This window comes from Chiloscyllium plagiosum, chromosome 10 (assembly GCF_004010195.1).
Source record: "Chiloscyllium plagiosum isolate BGI_BamShark_2017 chromosome 10, ASM401019v2, whole genome shotgun sequence".
In the NCBI taxonomy this organism is placed as follows: Eukaryota; Metazoa; Chordata; class Chondrichthyes; order Orectolobiformes; family Hemiscylliidae; genus Chiloscyllium; species Chiloscyllium plagiosum.
In genome coordinates, this window is record NC_057719.1 from 61,804,256 (window position 1) to 61,814,183 (window position 9,928).

Sequence of the window (9,928 nt, forward strand, 5' to 3'; positions counted from 1 at the left end):
CGTTTCAAGACATCCAGCACTTCCTCCTCTGTAATCTGGACATTTTGCAAGATGTCACCATCTATTTCCATATCCTTTTCCACAGTGAATACTGATGCAAAATGCTCATTTAGTATCTCCCCCATTTTCTGTGGCTCCACACAAAGGCCGCCTTGCTGATCTTTGAGGGACCCTATTCTCTCCCTAGTTACCCTTTTGTCCTTAATGACTTGTTGGGCCAAATGGCCTGTTCCCACACTGTAATCTAATTATGCAGTTCACCTCACTTACATGGGTTCCTTGAAAACCCTTTCTAATCCAGAAGTAATCAAAACAGTTCAAGCTTTTCACCTTCCATAAATAGGCCAAAAATATACATACGTGTTCCCAACAGTACCACACTACAATATTACAATTAACATTGTCAGAATATGATTCAAATAGCTAATATTCAAGGGTTAATTTGCTACCTTTGTATTGTTCTCCTCTGAAATGTAAACAGTGATGTAATAGGTTTTCCCCATGTACTATTACACCTACTGTAAATATATCTGTAAAAAATATATATAACACCTGAACCAGTAAACAAGTTAACATCTCAGACTAGGACAAATGACATAGTTGAATAGAAGCTTTGAAGCTTTGGCCATCAGCCTTGTGGCCAGTGGTGAAACTAGAAGTGAGCAACACTTTCACTCAGGAGTGGAATAGCTGACCAGATGATCATGTGATAACCAGATAAATACATTTGCATAGGCACGTGTTTCCAGGAATGATATGGCAAGGGAGTGCAAGACATTGTTGAAAATGCCATTATCTCAGGGTCAAAAGTCTAAGCACCATATTTAAAAGGCACATGGACAGAAATTCATTTCCTACAAGCAGGAAGGATCATTCTGAGTCATGGCCAAATCCTTTACCCTTTTCCTATTCTCTGCTGTCTTGATATTCAAGAAGTCTCAGGTAATTCAAGTGTGCCCACAGTTCAGCATTGCCTAACATCGGGTTCTACCTCAGAGTGTCCAAGAAAGGCAGAAGGTTCCATTTCATAAGGATGGTCACAGGAAGTTGCAGGAGGTCCTCCTGTTAGACCAGGTCAACTTGGACAGAGGTCACACTGCAGGTTAGTGACATGAGGCACACACAAGAACCTGGGTGCAGTTCAAAAAGATGATGAATATTCTGCAGTATTCCATTAGAGTAATTGGCACCATCTAGTCATTGCACAGCGACACTCATAAGGTCATTGGGCAGTGTAACAATGCAAGGGCAAGAGGATAGTGCACAGGCCTCAGCAGCAGATAGAACATGTAGAATGAATGTGTGGAAGTTGAAAAACAATGTGGTTGTTAAACACATCCTGGGGAGGTTTAAGGAGCTGTCATTGCCATTCCTGTTCATAACTTAGGGTCGCTCATTCGTCCACCCATTGAGAGGATACTTATTCCTTCTATCTTAATGCAAGAAAAAAAGATTCACAACAGGATGGCGCGCAATGTGACTGGCAAGTAACCTGGTGTAATAACCCTTACCCCCTTTGAAGAGGAAGCCATTCTACTTGTTGGATTAGACTAGGTCCAAGCCTACACAGATGACAAGATCAAGTGAGAATGCCCCCAGTTTGCTGTTGACAAATAGATGTACAGAAACAACCCTGAAACACTGTTGCAAGAAGGGACTGTGCGTAATCAACAACTAATTATTTTTGTTATACACTGCAGGTCTTCATAGCAAGTCCAAAATCAGAAAGAGGAGGCCATCTGTTGCAAACTGTAGCTCTGTTCTTTTGCTGTCATGGCTCCTGCATTTGAGCACTTGGCTGCCTCTGTAGAAAGGACAGAGGCTGCCCTGGAAAATGAGAACCGGCAGAATATGCAGTTACTGTCAGATATGGGATAGAACTTTCACTCTATTGCTCTATGCATGGGTGCAGTGCAGAGATGGCAGAGCCAGAGAGGATATCTCTTCTCTTCACTGCCCCTTCCCTTTCAAGGAGCCAGCAAGGTTCCATTGCACACTGATAAGGACAATAAACTCCAGCAAGACATCCTCCTCCAGCAAGTCAGCGAAAGGGGGATACATCTGCATCTGGTTAGGAAAACCCAGCAGCCTAGACCCCTCTAAGCTCAGACTATAAGAGGATAGACATGAAGATCCTTGAAATCAGCAGGGTATAGCAGACAGCAGGCAGCCTCCAATTCAGCTGTGATATTCGGGCTATAACTAACCATGATAAAAGGAAAAGAAAGACTCAGATGTTCTAAACACAAAGTTTTTAATCACTGTGTAGAAGAAACAATTATAAATACATGCTTAATTCCACTTTAAGCACGTTTGTTGCCAGTTCTTTTGTTATTTGTTGTTGTGATGGTGTGCATGTAAGTGTATCCCAAACTGTACCGAATGGTGTGGTCTATATGTGGACCTATGATGTGACATTTATAGTGTCACATCGACAGTAGAGGCATATCTAATTATCCTGACATGCACACTTTAACTTTGGGCAGCATTTGTGTAGTTGGAGGCTTTAACTGCACAGACACAGAGAGTGTTCACCCTGTCTGAGGATGCAGTCTCAGCAGAGTCTATAGCTGAGTCATTGCATGTCTTGCTGGTCTCTGCATGAAAACAGTTTGTTGTAAGGCATAACTTGCGTTTGGAGAATGTGGCTGAGACATAACTGGATCAATGCCAAATTACAAATGCATGTGACTTCCAATGTAGTTTCCAAATTAGGTTGGCTTCTGTCAGGGATTGCAACAGTTTACATTCTAGTTCACAGGAGTGTTCTGCAGATCATATGCTGGTCCTGATGGTACTGACGATGTCTGTGCAGCACAGTTAGAGCAAGTGGGATGTGCAGTATTTCTGACTGAACCATTCACAGGATTACAATATCAACAGTGTTAAGGTAACAAAGTAAAACATCCACAAGGAATCCTGGGCTCGCAGCCAACAGAGGACAATAATCTGTGTTGGTGTAGAGGTATTGTGATGTTTCACCCAGCCTTGAATCAGGTGGTGATAAGACCATAAGACATAGGAATAGAAATTAGGCCATTGAGCCTATCGAGTCTGCTCTGTCATTCAATCACAGCTGATAGGTTTCTCATCCCCATTCTCCTGCTTTCTCCCCGTAACCCTTTATCCCCCTTGACAATCAGGAACCTATCCATCTCAGTCATAAATATACTCAATGACATGGCCTCCACAGACTTCTGTGGCAGTGAATTCCATAGATTTACCACTCTCTGGCTGAAGACGTTTCTCCTAATCTCTTTTCTAAAAGGTCTTCCCTTTACTCTCAGGTCAAAGTCTTTCCAACCAATGGAAACTTCTTCCCAACATCCACGCTGTCCAGGGCATTCAATATTCTGCAAGTTTCAATTAGATCCCCCCTCAACCTCCTAAACTCCGAGTATAGAACCAGAGTGCTCAAATGCTCCTCATATGTTAAACTTTTCATTCCTGAAACCATTCTCGTGAACCTCCTCTGAACATGCTCCAGGGGTCAGTGCATCCTTCCTGAGATATGGGACCAAAACCTGTTCACAATACTCCAAATATAGTCTGACCAGAACCTTATAGAGCCTTGCTCTTATATTCAAGTCCTCTCAAAATAGATACATCATTGCATTTGCCTACCTTGACACTATTCGTAACCCACTCCAATTTGCCTATCGGAAAAACAAATCCACGTCAAATGCCATATCATTTGCCCTTCACTCGTCCTTAGAACATCTTGACACCAAGAACAGCTATGTAAGAATCTTACTCATTGACTACAGTTCAACCTTCAACACTATTATCCTCTCAAGACTGATTTCTAAACTCAATGATCTCGGACTAAGCCCCACTCTCTGCACCTGGATCCTCAGTTTCCTGACCGACAGGCCACAATCAGTGAAGTTTGGGGACAATATTTCATCTTCACTAACACTCAACACTGGAGCCCCCAGGGGTGCATACTCAGCCCCCTACTGTATTTACTGTATACCAATGACTGCGTCACCAAACACCAGACTAATGCCATTTACAAGTTCGCTGATGACACCACCATAGTCAGTCGAATCTCAGATAGTGACGAAACAGACTACAGATGGGAGGTGGAAGACCTGGAAAAATGTGTACTGAGAACAACCTAGCTCTCAATGCCGGCAAAACCAAGGAACTCATTATTAACTTCCGGCGGGATGTTACTCATGCCCCCCTGCACATTAACAGCACAGAGGTGGAAGAAGTGGAGAGTGTCAAGCTCCTGGGAGTGGTCATCCACAACAAGCTTTCTTGGACTCTTCATGTGGGCGCACTGGTTACAAAGGCCCAACAACATCTCTTTTTCTTCAGGCAGCTGAGGAAATTTGGCATGACAATGAATACCCTTGCCAACTTTTATAGATGCACCATTGAGAGCATTCTGTCTGGATGTATCACTATCTGATATGGCAACTGTACCATTCAAGATCGGAGACAGTTACAGAGAGTGGTAAACTCAGCCCAGACAATCACAAAGGCCAACCTCCCATCTATAGAATCCAAAGGCCGCCAGCATTCTCAAAGATCCATCCCACCCTGGCAATCTTTTTCTACAACCTCTACCATCGAGGAGAAGGTACAGAAGCCTGAACACATGCACCAGCTGGTTTTGAAACAGTTTCCACCTTACTATTGTTAGAATACCGAATGGACTCACAAACTCTTAACATTCTCCTGTACTTGTGTAAGTGTTTTTGCCATTGTTTACCTATTGTTTATTAATCTATGCCACTTAACTCTGTGATCTGCCTGTATTGCTCGCAAGACAAAGCTTTTCACTGTGCCTCGGTACATGTAACAATAAATTCAATTCAATTCAATTCATCTAACTACTGACTCAACCTGCATGTTTACATTGAAAGAATCCTGGACTAGAACACTTAAGTCTCTCTGCACTTCAGATTCTGAATTTTCTCCCCATTTAGAAAATAGTCCATGCCTCTATTCTTCCTATCAAAGTGCATGACCTCATACTTTCCCACGTCCTACTCCATCTGCCACTTTCTTGCCCTCAGTTCCTTCATCTAGATTGTTAATGAATAAAGTTGTGTTCCCAACACCGACCCTTGTGGAACACCACTTGTCATTGGCTGCCAGATTCTATCCATGTTAGCACCTTGCCTCTAACACCATGAGTCCTTATCTATCTCAGTGGCCTTCTCTGCAGCATCTTGTAAAATGCTTTCTTGAAGTCCAGGTAGACAACATCCATTGGCTCTCCTTGGTCTAACCTGCTTGTTGCTTCCTCAAAGAATTCTAGCATGACTTCCTTTGATGAAACCATGCTGACTTTGCCCTATTTTACCATACACTTCCAAGAGTTAAGAAATCTCATTCTTCACAGTGGATTCCAGGATTTTGTCCACAACTGAGGTTAAGCTACTTGGTCTGTAATTTTCCATCTTTTTCCTTACTACGTTTTAAAGAAGGGTGTCATGTTCACAATTTTCCAGTCTTTTGGGACCCTCCCTGACTCTAGTGATTCCTGAAAGATCACCACTAATGCCTCCACCACCTCTGCAGCTATCTCCCTCAGACCTCTAGGATGTCCATCTGGTCCAAGTGATTTGTCCACCTTTAGTTCATTCAGGTTTTCTAGCATTTGCTCCTTGGTGATGGCTACCATACTCATCTCTGCCCCCTCACTTGCCTGAAATTTTGAGATATTACTCACATCTTCCACTGTGAAGATTGTTACGTCAAGGGGTAAACCCTCCTGCTTTATTTAAAGCAGCAACACAGAAAAGATTTAGCCCATGCAATAATCTGTGAAAATTTGAGAGGCCAAGAATTATTTAAAGTAAAAATTAACAACTTTATTTCTTAAAGTAAAACAGAGAATAATTAACTTACATGTTGTGGTTCTGTTCGCCGAGCTGGGAATTTGTGTTGCAGACGTTTCGTCCCCTGTCTAGGTGACATCCTCAGTGTTTGGGAGCCTCCTGTGAAGCGCTTCACAAGAGGGTCCCAAGCACTGAGGATGTCACCTAGACAGGGGATGAAACGTCTGCAACACAAATTCCCAGCTCAGCGAACATAACCACAACAACGAGCACCCGAGCTACAAATCTTCTCACAAACTTTGAATTAATTTACAACTATTTACTACTTCTTCCTCCAACATATCTTTTACTTTCCCTTCCACAACACTAGTCCAATAAAACCCCTGATTAAGATTTACTGAAAAATTCAAATTTCAAAACCAGCCAGTGGTCGAATCTTCTCTTTATATCTCCCTCTGTAGATTTGGTCTCCAGGTCAGTGTTGATGTTTTTCTCTGTGCAAACTCCTTCTCTAGACAGGTATCTCTCAGAAAGTTCTGACTGGCAACCTACATCTTAGAGTCATAGAGATATACAGCACGGAAACAGACCCTTCGGTCCAACTCGTCCATGCTGACCAGATATCCCAACCCAATTTAGTCCCACCTGCCACCACCTGGCCCATATCACTCCATACCCTTCCTATTCATATACCCATCCAAATGCCTCTTAAATGTTGCAATTGTACCAGCCTCCACCTTTCACCACCTTACATGCTTTCTCTTTTGCTTTTATGCTATCTATGACTTCCGTAGTTGGCCATGGTTGCCTCATCCTTCCTGTACAATGCTTCTTTGTCCTCAGAATGAATTTCTACTGTCTCCTGAATTACTCCCAGAAATTCTTGCCATTGCTGTTCCAATGTCTTTCCTGCTCAGCTACTCTCCCAGTCAATTCTACCCAGCTTCTCCCTCATCCCTCTATTCAGCTGTTGCCTTTATTCAGTTCTAATTCCGTTACCTCTAATTCTATCGTCTCCCTCTCAAATTATAATCACTGCCTCCTCAGGGTTCCTTCACCTTAAGCTCCTTTATCAAGTCTACAACACTAAATCCTGTATTGCCTGTTCCCTCGTAGGCTCCACCACAAGTTGCTCCAAAAAGCCATCTCATAGACATTGCACAAATTCCTTTTCTTACAATCCACTACCAATCTGATTTTCCCCAGTCCACCTGCACATTGAAATTCCCCATGACCACTGTAACTTTGATTTTCCTACACATCCTTTCTATCCCTCGGTGTATCTAATGCCCCAGCTCCTGTCTACTGTTTGGAGGCCTATATGTAACTCCAGCTATGTTTTTCTTACTTTTGCGGCTCCTCAACTCTACCCACACAGATTCTACAACATCAGACACTACTTTGTTTCTTACTATTTATTTAACTTCATTTCTTGCTATGAATGCAACCCGATTCCAGCATCCCTTAACATCCCAAGCTTTCTGCAACATTGATCATCACTCATCCATAGGTTGGACATCAGCTTTTCTTTTTATTTCAAAAACATATTTTATTCATAAAATATTTTGATGATCTTGCCATACGTACGTAAACATTCCATTTCTTTGCATACAGAGTTAGAGTAATCATTCATATATACAGGTCTGTACGATTACTATCCACATATTTAGCTGGGGGGGTCAACTGAGCCCCCTTACTGCGTCGGCTCCCTGTGCTTAGGCAGGCAGACATTACACGGTGGTCTTTCCCCACCTTGCCTTAGCGGCAGCTGCCCCAAGCTTCAGCGCGTCCCTCAACACGTAGTCCTGGACCTTGGAATGTGCCAGTCTGCTCAGTCGGGGTCAACTCCTTCAGCTGGAAGATCAACAGGTTTCGGACCGCCCAGAGAGCGTCCTTCACCAAGTTGATGATCCTCCAGGCACAGTTGATGTTTGTCTCGGTGTGGATCCCGGGAAACAGGCCATAGAGCACGGAGTCCCGCATCACGGCGCTGCTCGGGACGAACCTCGACAAACACCACTGCATTCCTCTCCAGACTTCCTCTGCATAGGCACATTCCAGAAGGAGGTGTGTGACAGTCTCGTCCCCCCTGCAGCCGCTTCGAGGGCAGCGTGCGGTGTGGCTGAGAGTCCGGGCGTGCATAAAGGATCTCACAGGCAGAGTCCTTCTCACCACCAGCCAAGCCATGTCTTGGTGCTTGTTGGAAAGTTATGGCGATGATGCATTCTGCCAAATGGCTTTGACAGTCTGCTCAGGGAATCGCTCGACAGGATCTACCCTCTCCTTTTCCCGAAGGGTCTCAAGGACACTATGTGCTGACCACTTCCTGATGGACTTGTGGTCAAAGGTGTTTTTCTTCATAAACTTCTCCACGAAGGACAGGTGTGAAGGAACGGTCCAACTACGACTTCAGTCAAAACTCCTGGCCTCCCACCCTGGTGACATCCATCCTGGAGAACGACAAATGACATCCCATCTCATTCATATAACATGTATATGGAGACTGGAGCATTGACATGACGATGGAAGTCATATTTATAGAACCTTCATCCATCACTCAATATTGAGCTTCCCTCATGTAATAGTTCCACTGGACTTGCATTCCAAAGGCCATCGTCTTGGCACCAGAGACATACTGCCAATGCCCAGAAAGGTGGGTTCCTCAAGGTTCCACCCTGGTCTTTGGATCACCTCCCTATCCCTGAACGTTAACTGACTACTATCACCTTTTGCATTCCCTCTACCATCCTTGAGATTCTGACAATTACCCTTGAATCTCAGGACCTTGGTAACATCCTTTCTATTATGGTCTTTGCTCTCCCCAGACTCATTCTGAACAGTTGTTTTTTGCACACCCAACTTTCCCTCATGGTCCAGTACCTTTCCTCAGACAACCTCTCCTCTCCCGTCAAGACACATGACAACAGCCAGCTACAGGAATGTCAGCATGTTGGGTATCATAAAGGTGCATTCGTGTTAAAGCAATTACACAAGTTCTGCTTGTTTTCCAATGATGACTCGTATGATAACAAGTGAAATCATATGAACATTGGGTAATAGCAAAACTGGTTATACAAAGATAGGGATTTTAAACGTTTACAAGTACAGAGATAATGATTGTACATTTTATTAGTTCAGAAGTCTCAGAGTCCATCTCTCATTCTGGTGTTTTGACCACTCTTCCAGATCTTGTAATGATGGAACTGTTTAAAAGTGTGAACTTGTGCTTGGCTGGTCTTGTCCTGCAGTCATTTCATCCGTGTTTCAATTATTGTCCCTGCTTTCTCTCACAATGCCATCATTCAGATGTGTTCTTTTGTGTTCCCTGTGCACAACTGGCATGTTGTACGTTTCCTTAGATGGCTTCTGTTCCTCCTCAACGTCGTTCCATTGGATGTGGTGACTTTATAAGATTTCTGCTCACTGCATATTTTGGATACCTCTGCAGATAACCATGTTCCCACTGTGGGGCATCTTACTTTTACCTTTAATCATATAATTAGTTGAAGTGGGTCTGTACCTGAAAGCTCATCATGTTTCATCTCCATTTCCCCCTTATTTGTTGAGAAGTGTGTGCCATATCTTGGAGAAATGAGTCAGATGGTGGCTCTGCAAGATTGTTCTCACTTGCTTTCCAAACACAATCGCTGCTGATGACCGTAACCTCAGATCCAGAAATGTAGCTCTGAGGTATAACATGGCAACATGGAAAGCTTGTTCTGTTGTCCTACGCTTCAAGTGATTGAACAGTGTGAACCATTTGCTCAGTGAGACTATTTGTTTGAGGGAATTGTGGTGAGGATATTAAGATTAGCAAGGTTAGATCTCACGGAATGCAGGGAGAACTAGCCATTTGGATACAGAACTGGGTCAAAGGTAGAAGACAGAGGGTGGTGGTGGAGGGTTGTTTTTCAGACTGGAGGCCTGTGACCAGTGGAGTGCCACAAGGATCGGTGCTGGCCCCTCTACTTTTTGTCATTTACATAAATGATTTGGATGCAAGCATAAGAGGTACAGTTAGTAAGTTTGCAATTGACACCAAGATTGGAGGTGTTGTGGACAGCGAAGAGGGTTACCTCAGATTACAACCAGATCTTGACCAGATGGGCCAATGGGCTAAGAAGTGACAG